Genomic DNA, 12,302 nt, shown 5'->3' with positions numbered 1-12,302 from the left:
GAAAAGTCGGCAGTGAGTGGAGGACAGGAAACACACCTACAGTGCCCATTTTAAAGCCAAAAACATCAATTCTTATTACTTAAGCTTGTCAACCTTAATTTACTTTATAATAATAGTTAGGCATTGAAATCTGGGGGTTATTTGGCTAAAGTTGTGGGGGGGGTAGGGCTGGCTCCAGATTTTCGTGGGCCCAGGGCCAAAGAGTGTCAATGGGCTCCTTTAACACATGCCACAATTCATGATCCTCTGATATGGCAGAGAAATAGCGGTATAGTACAATGAAAAATACTTCACTTCTTACATCTCGTGACTGATATCCATTTTAAATTCTCCAATAGCTCCAAAAACGGATATTACTCCATATGTATTATGGCCACCGCATGGTGCGCTATACAGAGTAATGAGGCCCATATATTTCTCCATACAGAATCATTGGTCCCATATAATGTTTGAGACAGTATATGATGAGCCCCACATAATGCTACAGTATATGTTGGTCCCCATGGATGAAGCTCCACTGTGTTATGGGCCCAAATAATGCTCCATATATAATGGGCCGCATTTCTAATGCTTCAGTGCATAATGGGCCCTGTAAATGCTGCTCCAGTGTCTGATGACCACCTTTGGAATGCTCCAGTGTATGGTGGGCCTCATATATCATTCTCCAGAGTATAGTGCTCCCCAAAAATAGCTGTCCCAACATTGAAAACAATTAAATAAGTCTCCTCGCTAGGGAATCCCTGTACTAGTCTGGACTCCTCGTTGTCCCCATCTTCCATCTCACTGCACTTGGACTGTTTAGGCAGAGGGCGTACAGACGTGATGTGATCGCGCTCTCTGACCAGAATCTGACTGTCAGGAAACGCGGAAGACGTCACGGCGGTGGAGCAGGGAGAGGTAAGTATTTCAACTTTGCAAGTTCTCTGATCCTGAGCAAGCAGGAGGGACCCACTCGTTGGTGACGGCACTGGCACAGAGCACCTCATAGTACGCCGGTGTGTCTGACGGCGGGTGTGCACCCCCATTGTCAGAGACACTTGATTCTACTATGAGGGACCTTGTGCCAGTGCCGTTGCCAAACAGTGTGCCCACCCACCTGTCCAGGGCAACGGCACTCGCACGGGTGCGTGCGCCAGGTGATGAACCCGGCCCTGTGGGGAGAGGCAGCCCAGTTAGGGAGGAGGAAAAATTGGCATATGTTGATGTTGGACATTCAGCAGCTGCAAATGGAGTAATTGGAGAAGTCCGCGGAAGAGGAGGACAAAAGCAAGCCATTTTTCTGGCAACCTACGTGTCAGCAGGGGAGGGTGGGGCAAAATCCTTTGAAACCCATGCATGGTTCATTTCAATGAAGGTTAGATCATCAACATTTTGGGTCGACAAACGGGTCCTTTTTTCTGTCAGGATTGATCCAGCAGCACTGAAAACTCGTTCAGATAACACACTAGCAGCAGGGCAAGCGAGCTCCTGTAAGGCATACATTATTGTGCCAATTCAGGCCAGGTGTCAAGTTTACTGGCCCAATAGTCAAAGGGGAAAGACCGGTGAGGGAGAACATCGATATGGGAGAAGTAGTAGTTACCATAGTTGACAACTGCTGTCTCCTGTCACTTTCGATCGATGCAGTATTACCAGTCGTGTGAGCGGTACTTGAAAAATCAGTCCACAACATGGTCATGAAACCCCTGTGTCCAACGCCACTTCGGCTGTGTGCATCACGAACACCTCATTCATGTTGCCACCTACAGCTTGTTGGAAAAACATCACCGCCGCTGTGTGCTGGGAATGCCTCAAACAAACTGTGGTGTACTGACCACTGTGTCCACAAGGGGGCGCTGTGTGGATGTCCCAAGAGAACGGATGAGTGGCAGAATCCTGAAGGATAGTTATGTATCTCAAAGTGGGTGGCTTTGAGATGGAGACTTGTGTATGTGTGATCAGCAATATCATTGCTGAGGTGTTGGTTCTAAGTATAATGGAGAAGTCTTCAGGTAACTAGAGAGATGGGCGGGTTCTGGTTACCTACAAACCCACCCAGGGGTGTGTCTGAAAATGCCTGTATTAAAAGGCTATGTGAGTGTGTGAAGGACCTGTGATGAGGTGATAGTCACGTGACCCAGTGGGCATGGCTATAGACCATATAATGTGGCTGTGACATCGGCGGCCGTGCCAGCCGATGCCCCTTCAGCGGTGGCACCCGCCGCAGCCTCTCCTCACCTGCGCGCCTCCGCCCGCGCTCCCGTCCTGGTTTCCTTCCTGCTGCGGATGCCCGCATCGGCCTTAGGTCGCGGGCGCGCGCCGTCCCTTCTCTGCATCTGACTGTGGGCGTCACTGAGGGGCTGGGCTGGGGACGTACTTCCTGCTCCTAAGGTATTTCAGGCGTCTTCCCTATGAGGAAGACGCCTGGTGATTGTGTGGATGTCCTGCACTATTCTGGCCTATATTCCCATTCCTAAGTGCTATTACTTGTTGTCTCCCTGTCCCTGTGCTGTTCCGTCTCTCCTGTCTGCCTCCGTTCCTCCTGTCCGTACATTCCCCTCCTAGTCCTGCCTGCCTGCTGTCTGCCATACCTATCCCCTGGCCCCTCTCCTTCCTTCTGGATTTCCCTGTCATATGCCCGTCTACATTTATATATTTCTCCCTGGGGTTTCTCGTCCGCACTTCCTCGCCTTCTGTGCCTGCACCTGCTGCTCCTACGTATATAGCTGCCCGGTTCCTTTCCTCTCTGATACCCTCGGTTCAGGTACCCTGACCTCTGTTCGTTTTTTCCAGTTCTGTCTCTTGCCTTGCTTATCCTTCGAGCCGTCCCTCTTGGTACCGGCTGTCGTGGTTCTGACCTCTGTGGTCTTGCCCCTAACGATCCCTGTACAGGGGTAGGTCATCACCTGGTTTTGCTCGGCCCGGGGGCTCCAAATCCGTGACCCAGAGGGTCCACTCTCGGACGTAGCCTGCTCCTGAGTGTCACAGTGGCTAGGGTAGGTCACATGTAGTTGAATGCTGGGACCTGATTGGTCCAGTTTGGAAGGTCCCGTGAGGAGAATGATCTCCTCACTAACAGCCTGTGGAGTGGCTGTGTGTGTAATGGCGGCCAGCGTCTGAGAGTCCCTGAGGAGTGAGTGGATTTCTGCAGCCTGGAGAAACAGCCATGTGGGAACCCTGACGTGGGTGAGATAAGGATGAGGCTGAATAGCCTGTATAATGGACGCTATCCTGTAATGCTATTTATATGGCTGTGGTTTATGATGACAAATAAACCTCATGGACTATGTTTGGCTTATGAAAACCCGAGCTGGATCTGATTGTGTGGCTGCCAAGCGAGTGTCCCCCAACCTTGAATGACAGCGCTACCTCACAAAACGTTTTACCAAAGTTGCTTGCTTGTTAGCTAATATTAGCTCTAGGTTCTCCTGTGGCATGATATTTTGGAATTTGCCTTTATAGCGTGGATCCAGGATACTGGCCAACAAGTAGTTGTCATCGTTCATCATTTTGGCAATGCGGGGGTCCCTTTTTAGGATCTGCAAGGCATAATCACACATGTGGGCCAATGTTCCAGGTGTCAATGATGCACTGTGAGTGCTGGGTGGAGGAGCACTTTATGGCAAATCCACATCCCTCCAGTCATGCACAAACCCTGTACCTGACCTTGCCACGCCAACATTTTTTCTTGCCCCCTGAGAAGCATCCTCCTCCCCAAAATAATCATCCCCGTCATCCTCCTCCTCCTCCTCCTCCTCTTCTTCCTCCACCTCGTCCACGAGACTTCCCTGACCAGAAAATGGCTGACTGGCATCAAGGCTTCCCTCCTCCTCTTCCTCCTCAGCTGCAGATTCCTGCTCCTTAATGTGCATCAAAGTTTGAATGAGCAGACGCATAAGTGGGATGCTCATGCTTATGATGGCGTCGTCTGCGCTTACCATCCGTGTGCATTCCTCAAAACACTGAAGGACTTTACAGAGGTTCAGCTTCGACCACTGCACACCAGACAACTCCATGTCTGCCTGCAAACTGCCTGCCCGTGTATCCTCCCACAAATGAATTACAGCCTGCCTCTGTTCGCACAGCCTCTGAACCATGTGCAGGGTGGAGTTCCACCTTGTTGCAACGTCGATAATTAGGCGGTGCTTGGGAAGGTGGAGCAATCGCTGCAGCTTCTGCATACGACTGAAGTGTACGGGCGAATGGCGGATGTGCGAGCACAGTCTTTGCACCTTATGGAGTAGGGGTTGTTAACTCCGGATAATTATTGAGGAAGCACTGCACCACCAGGTTCAAGGTATGAGCCAGGTAAGGTATGTGTCTGAGTTTTGAAAGGGCTATGGCTGCCACAAAATTCCAGCTGTTATCACTAACTACCTTGCCTGCCTCAAGATGTAGACTGCCCAGCCATGACTCAGCTTGTCGCTGCAAGAAGTCGGCCAGTACCTCCGCGGTGTGTCTGTTGTCGCCCAAAGACATCATCTTTAACACAGCCTGCTGACACTTACCACTAGCTGTTCGATAGTAGGACACCTCCTGTGCAACACTGCCAGCTGCGGATGGAGTGCTCGTGCGACTGCGCTCTGTGGACGAGCTTTCAGTGATGGAGGAGGAGGGTCGAAAGCCTACAGCCAACTGTTTCCAATACTGTGGGCTAGGCAGCACTGTTCCACCGCCGCTGTCCCCTGTGGAGCCTGCATCCACCACATTAACCCCATGTGCAGTGATGGACACGTAACGGCCCTGGCCATGCCTACTGGTCCATGCATCTGTTGTGAGATGCTCCTTTCCACTCACTGATTGCTTGAGTGCATGGACAATGCAGTCTTTCACATGCACGTGGAGGGCTGGGATGGCTTTTCACGGAAAGAAGTGCCAACTGGATAGGTCATAGCGTGGTACTGCGTAGGCCATGAGCTTGCGGAAAGCTTTGCTTTCAACCAACCGGTAGGGCATCATCTCTAACGAGATTAGTTTGGCAATGTGGGCGTTCAAACACAGTGTACGCAGATGAGAGGATGAGTACTTTCTTGTCCTACTCAGAGTCTTTGGTAGGGTGAGCTGGACTTGAAATCTGCATATTGTGAAACTAGCGGTGGACATGGTGGACTGAGAGAGGGTTGGTGATGGTGTTGGTGGTGTTGCTGATGGCCTAGATTCAGTCTTTCGTAGCAATAACATTGTGATTCCATGACTGCTTTGCCCTTGCGACGACACCTCAACATTTGCTGCTGGTGGTGTGCTAACCAGTGGGCTTACAGTGGGGGAAGCGACATAGCGTTGCTGACTACCTTCATTCGGAGCAGGTGCACATGTGGTACGTGAGGTTTGGTAGTCAGTCCACACTTTCAAGTGCATGGTGGTTAAATGTCTAAGCATGCAACTGGTATTCAAATTTCTCAGATTTTTCAATCGGCTAAAGGTCTTTGCGCACTTCTTACAGATAACTTTTGCCTGATCATTAGGATTTTGTTCAAAAAAGTGCCACACTGCACTCTTCCTACTATGGAAGACATTTTGAGACCTTGCACGCTGTGCTAATTTGACCGTCTGGCCAAGCTGTCCTGCAACTCTTTTGGTTTTCGTAACGTTTTTGGACGGCTACGGTCATGCCAGATAACAGCTGTTGCGATGTCGTTGCCTGCTGCGGATCCTCCTCATCCTCTTCTGAGCTATTGGCAGCGGCACCCTCTTCCCCCAATGGATGCCAATCTGGGTCAACAACTGGGTCATCCATCACCTCCTCTTCAATTTCATGTGCACCTTCCTCTGTGTCACCGTGTAAGGTGGTATAGCATGCGGGAAGGGGCACCTGAGTTTCATCAGGGTCAGATTCTGGCTCAGTACACTGCGAGGACAATGTAGTGCTCTGAGTGAATGTACCAGCAGAAAAATCTAGCAGTGGCTGTGCATCAGTGCACTCCATGTCAGATTCATCTTGGACTGGGGAATTCACGATTTGACTTGCTAACCCAGGCATGGTATGTGAAAAGAGCTCCATGGAGTAATCTGTAGTGTGGCCTGCCACATCCTTCACTTTTAGTAGGGGTGAAGGACACAAGGAAAGGTGTTGTTCCTGACCAGGAGCCTCCAATGACGACTCAGTGCTTTTATTTTTTGAAACTTCAGAAGAGAAGGCGAGAGAGCTGGAGGCTGTGTCAGCAATGTAAGCCACAACTTGTTCCTGAAGCTCCGGCTTTAAAAGTGGTTTACCTACTCCCAGAAAAGAGAGCCTTCGAGGCCTTGTGGAGCCAGGCAATGACGCAGACTCAACACCTCCTGCCTTAGGTGCTATTGTGCTTTTTCCACTACCAACAGATGCAGCACCACCACCACCATCGGGACCAGCTGGCAACCCCCGCCCACTTCCATGGCGTCTTCCACCATACTTGCTCATTTTTGTGAAAATGTACCCAAAATACCACCAGCTATATGGTACTGTAAAACAAGGTAGAAGGTGTATCTACTATTGGTGAGAATTTGAATCTCACTATAGATTTGAGGACGCAGAACTATTGTCTCTGGCCCAGTAGAGATTACACCTCAATGTAACAGGCTGAAATTGGATGGTGAATGACAAGGTGGAGGGTGTCTATAGGATTGGTGAGAATTTGAATCTCAATATAGATTTGAGGACGCTGAACTATTGTCTCAGGCCCAGTAGAGATTACACGTCAATGTAACAGGCTGAAATTGGATGGTGAATGACAAGGTGGAGGGTGTCTATAGGATTGGTGAGATTTTGAATCTCACTATAGGTTTGAGGACGCTGAACTATTGTCTCAGGCACAGGAGAGATTACACCTCAATGTAACAGGCTGAAATTGGATGGTGAATGACAAGGTGTAGGGTGTCTATAGGATTGGTGAGATTTTGAATCTCACTATAGGTTTGAAGACGCTGAACTATTGTCTCAGGCCCAGTAGAGATTACACGTCAATGTAACAGGCTGAAATTGGATGGTGAATGACAAGGTGGAGGGTGTCTATAGGATTGGTGAGATTTTGAATCTCACTATAGATTTGAGGATGCTGAACTATTGTCTCAGGCCCAGTAGAGATTACACCTCAATGTAACAGACTGAAATTGGATGGTGTATTACAAGGTGTAGGGTGTCTATAGGATTGGTGAGAATTTGAATCTCACTATAGATTTGAGGACGCTGAACTATTGTCTTAGGCCCAGTAGCGATTACACCTCAATGTAACAGGCTGAAATTGGATGGTGAATGACAAGGTGTAGGGTGTCTATAGGATTGGTGAGATTTTGAATCTCACTATAGATTTGAGGACACAGAACTATTGTCTCTGGCCCAGTAGAGATTACACCTCAATGTAACAGGCTGAAATTGGATGGTGTATGACAAGGTGGAGGGTGTCTATAGGATTTTTGAGATTTTGGATCTCACTAGAGATTTGAGGACGCTGTCAATGATGGTCTCAGTCCAAGTATCGACGCAGGCAGCCTAATAAGCAGGACTGCTGCACAGTGTACACACAAAAGGGTGGAAAAATGAACGTTTGGTAACTGTGCAGAAAAGAGGAAGAAAAGTATTTTTGCTTTTAAAAAAGCAGTTTGCACAGCAGTGTGCAAACAGCAATGCAGCTATCAGGGAGCCTTATAAGGCAGCCTAATAACCAACAGAGCTGATGCACAAAAATAGCGCCTCCCCTGTCACTGCACACAAAGTGTTGTGTTGTAAGTGGAAATCGCTACCAGCAGAAGCAGTTTTTTGGTTCTTCTTCCCTGCCTAACGCTCCCCCTACAGAATCAGCAGCAGCAGCTCTCCCTATGCTAAGATCGCCATAAGTAAGATGGCGGTCGGCGTTCATGCCCTTTTATAGCCCCTGTGACGCCACACAAAGCCAGCCAATCACTTGCATGCAGTGGCGGATTATAATGAGGTCAATTTGGGCAGTTGCCCCGGGCCCAGTGGGGTTAAGGGGCCCACAGCCCAGGCCAGTAAATTGCCCCATTATAATCCGCCACCGCGCAGGGCCGGATTATAGGCAGGGCAGGCGGGGCTTCAGCCCCGGGGCCCCCACCACAAGAGCTTCTAAGGGGGCCCCCACCACATTCCTGCTGGCTGCTGCAATGGCACTCCATCTTCTTCCCACCTAAAAGTGAGTGACCGTGGGGGCGGCATTATGTGCTCTGCTACCAGCAGCATCTACAAGTAGCGTGAACGCTGATGCTGCTGGTAGCGTGCAAAGGCTTGTGATGAGATCACAGGAGGTAAGGTTTCAGGGCCCCCGATCATGTGACCCCTGTCTCCTCCCCTCCTGTGACCTCATCACAGGTCCTGTGCGCACAGAGCACTGAGCACTGAGAGCAGCCATGTATGTGGAGTGCGGCTCTGCGGGTGGAGGTCGGTGCCGGAGGCCCCATTATTCTCTATGTGGAGTGCGGCTCTGCGGGTGGAGGTCGGTGCTGGAGGCCCCATTATTCTCTATGTGGAGTGCGGCTCTGCGGGTGGAGGTCCGTGCTGGAGGCTCCATTATTCTCTATGTGGAGTGCGGCTCTGCGGGTGGAGGTCGGTGCTGGAGGCCCCATTATTCTCTATGTGGAGTGCGGCTCTGCGGGTGGAGGTCGGTGCTAGAGGCTCCATTATTCTCTATGTGGAGTGCGGCTCTGCGGGTGGAGGTCAGTGCTGGAGGCTCCATTATTCTCTATGTGGAGTGCGGCTCTGCGGGTGGAGGTTGGTGCTGGAGGCCCCATTATCCTCTATGTGGAGTGCGGCTCTGCGGGTGGAGGTCGGTGCTGGAGGCTCCATTATTCTCTATGTGGAGTGCGGCTCTGCGGGTGGAGGTCGGTGCCGGAGGCTCCATTATTCTCTATGTGGAGTGTGGCTCTGCGGGTGGAGGTCAGTGCTGGAGGCTCCATTATTCTCTATGTGGAGTGCGGGTGGAGGTCGGTGCTGGAGGCTCCATTATTCTCTATGTGGAGTGCGGCTCTGCGGGTGGAGGTCGGTGCTGGAGGCTCCATTATTCTCTATGTGGAGTGCGGCTCTGCGGGTGGAGGTCGGTGCCGGAGGCTCCATTATTCTCTATGTGGAGTGTGGCTCTGCGGGTGGAGGTCAGTGCTGGAGGCCCCATTATTCTCTATGTGGAGTGCGGGTGGAGGTCGGTGCTGGAGGCTCCATTATTCTCTATGTGGAGTGCGGCTCTGCGGGTGGAGGTTGGTGCTGGAGGCCCCATTATCCTCTATGTGGAGTGCGGCTCTGCGGGTGGAGGTCGGTGCTGGAGGCTCCATTATTCTCTATGTGGAGTGCGGCTCTGCGGGTGGAGGTTGGTGCTGGAGGCCCCATTATCCTCTATGTGGAGTGCGGCTCTGCGGGTGGAGGTCGGTGCTGGAGGCTCCATTATTCTCTATGTGGAGTGCGGCTCTGCGGGTGGAGGTCGGTGCTGGAGGCTCCATTATTCTCTATGTGGAGTGCGGCTCTGCGGGTGGAGGTCGGTGCCGGAGGCTCCATTATTCTCTATGTGGAGTGTGGCTCTGCGGGTGGAGGTCAGTGCTGGAGGCCCCATTATTCTCTATGTGGAGTGCGGGTGGAGGTCGGTGCTGGAGGCTCCATTATTCTCTATGTGGAGTGCGGCTCTGCGGGTGGAGGTCGGTGCTGGAGGCTCCATTATTCTCTATGTGGAGTGCGGCTCTGCGGGTGGAGGTCGGTGCTGGAGGCTCCATTATTCTCTATGTGGAGTGCGGCTCTGCGGGTGGAGGTCGGTGCTGGAGGCTCCATTATTCTCTATGTGGAGTGCGGCTCTGCGGGTGGAGGTCGGTGCTGGAGGCTCCATTATTCTCTATGTGGAGTGTGGCTCTGCGGGTGGAGGTCGGTGCCGGAGGCTCCATTATTCTCTATGTGGAGTGCGGCTCTGCGGGTGGAGGTCAGTGCTGGAGGCTCCATTATTCTCTATGTGGAGTGCGGGTGGAGGTCGGTGCTGGAGGCTCCATTATTCTCTATGTGGAGTGCGGCTCTGCGGGTGGAGGTCGGTGCTGGAGGCCCCATTATTCTCTATGTGGAGTGTGGCTCTGCGGGTGGAGGTCAGTGCTGGAGGCTCCATTATTCTCTATGTGGAGTGCGGGTGGAGGTCGGTGCTGGAGGCTCCATTATTCTCTATGTGGAGTGAGGCTCTGCGGGTGGAGGTCAGTGCTGGAGGCTCCATTATTCTCTATGTGGAGTGCGGCTCTGCGGGTGGAGGTCGGTGCCGGAGGCTCCATTATTCTCTATGTGGAGTGCGGCTCTGCGGGTGGAGGTCGGTGCTGGAGGCTCCATTATTCTCTATGTGGAGTGCGGCTCTGCGGGTGGAGGTCGGTGCTGGAAGCTCCATTATTCTCTATGTGGAGTGTGGCTCTGCGGGTGGAGGTCGTTGCTGGAGGCTCCATTATTCTCTATGTGGAGTGTGGCTCTGCGGGTGGAGGTCGGTGCTGGAGGCTCCATTATTCTCTATGTGGAGTGCGGCTCTGCGGGTGGAGGTCAGTGCTGGAGGCTCCATTATTCTCTATGTGGAGTGCGGGTGGAGGTCGGTGCTGGAGGCTCCATTATTCTCTATGTGGAGTGTGGCTCTACGATTCGTGACCCCCGTCACGTGACGAGGGGGGCCCACAGAGTCTGAACTGCCCCGGGCCCTGGCTACCCTTAATCCACCCCTGCTTGCATGCCCTTCTCAAAGATGGTGGTGACCGATGCCTTTGTCATCGCGTTGCCCACAGTGTACGTCCTCCATCATTGGCTGAAAAAGGGCGCTGGAAGCATCGTTTGAAACGCGATTTTGGTGCTCTGATCGCCGACCTCGTGGCCGACCTCACGCTATGGTCGGGTTTCGTTTCATGAAACCCGACTTCAGCGAAAGTCGGCGACTTTTGAATATGACCGACCCGTTACGCTCAACTCTATCAGCCACCTGTTGCAACAAAACAATAACCTCGGCAAGACAATTTTCAATCACATTAGTACCTAAGGTCATCATTGGGTTACATTCTTGTCGATCAATGTCTACAACTATCAGACCTTGAGATTTTAGCTCTACTCGCCCCACTTTAATGGTAATCTCTTTACATCCTACTTGCGGCAAAGACTGACCATTGCTGGCAACTACTGTCAGTTCATCACTTGGGCCGTGAGTAAGTTCAGAGTCAGCCCAATACCGCTTGTAAAGGATATACTGTATGGCATAGTTGTCACCTGAGAGCCAGTGTCCAGCAAAGCGTTCATGTGGACGCCGTCAATCACCATTGGGAGGACTGGTCGCCCTCCAACATACTTGGCTCGCCAGTTCTTTGGGCCTTGTGGTCCTACTCCTGGGGGTTGGCCCTCTGCCCCAGGGGTTGCTCATTTAAATAACAGAATCTTGTGATGTGGCCTGCCTTGTGGCAGTGACGACAGATGGGACGTCCGTCCTGGTCATAGCGATCGTTGTCTCTCCCTCGGCATGGCGGGATCCTCTTCTTCCGTAGCCACAGGACATCCTCTGGACTGGAGGCCAGCTGTATCTTCTCCTTTGAGGACGCCTGCATGGACTGCACAGTTTTGGCAAGTGCAGCCATACTTTTGGTCAGCTCTTGGACCTTAAGACGCAATTCTGTAGATGGATCATTATCCGGAGTCTGTGCGTCAGCCTCCACAGGGCTGGGAGGGAAATATGCTGCCTCTTGGTGGTATGTGATTGCTGGGCGCCTAGGAGGCGCTGGACGACTGACATTTGGTTTATGCAGCACCCGAATAGCCCTGTCTTTGAAGTCTGCAAAGTCTAGGTCAGGGTTTTGTAGGGCTATGATGCGCAGCTGTGCTCTGTGGGTACTGGATAGGAGTCCCTCAATAAATTGCTCCTTTAACAGTCTGTCTCCATCTTTCACACTGTCTGGATCGATCTGCTTTATGGCTCACAGCGCCTCCTGCAGGTTAAGAGCATAGTCCCGTATACTGTCCTGTGCTCTCTGCTTACACCCAAAGAATCTCATTTTTATTTCAGCTGCAATTCAGGTGTCAAAGGTGCTTCTTAGCTTAACCAGAATCTTTTTAACAGTCTCTTTATCAGTGTCCTGCCAGGCTTTTACTTCTCTTTGTGCTGCACCAGTTAGCTGCCCAATGAGGATGTTCACTTTTTGGTTTTCAGACAGAGGATACACCTCAAGCAAACTGCACAGTCTCTCTTTGAATTCACTCAGGGTATGTGACTCCCCTGAGTACTGCAGTAACCAGGCCGCTCCCGGTATATAGGGCATGGACAGCAGCATTATGGGGACTGCTGTGGTGAGCGCTGATTCTTGCGGTGCTCTGGAGGCAGCGCTGGCTGCTGGTTTCTGCAGTGCCCTTGGAGCCGCAG

The sequence above is a fragment of the Dendrobates tinctorius genome, unplaced genomic scaffold (genome assembly GCF_039654945.1).
Source record: "Dendrobates tinctorius isolate UK_male_01 unplaced genomic scaffold, ASM3965494v1 ptg000028l, whole genome shotgun sequence".
Lineage (NCBI taxonomy): Eukaryota > Metazoa > Chordata > Amphibia > Anura > Dendrobatidae > Dendrobates > Dendrobates tinctorius.
Note: the sequence above shows the minus strand (reverse complement) of the source record.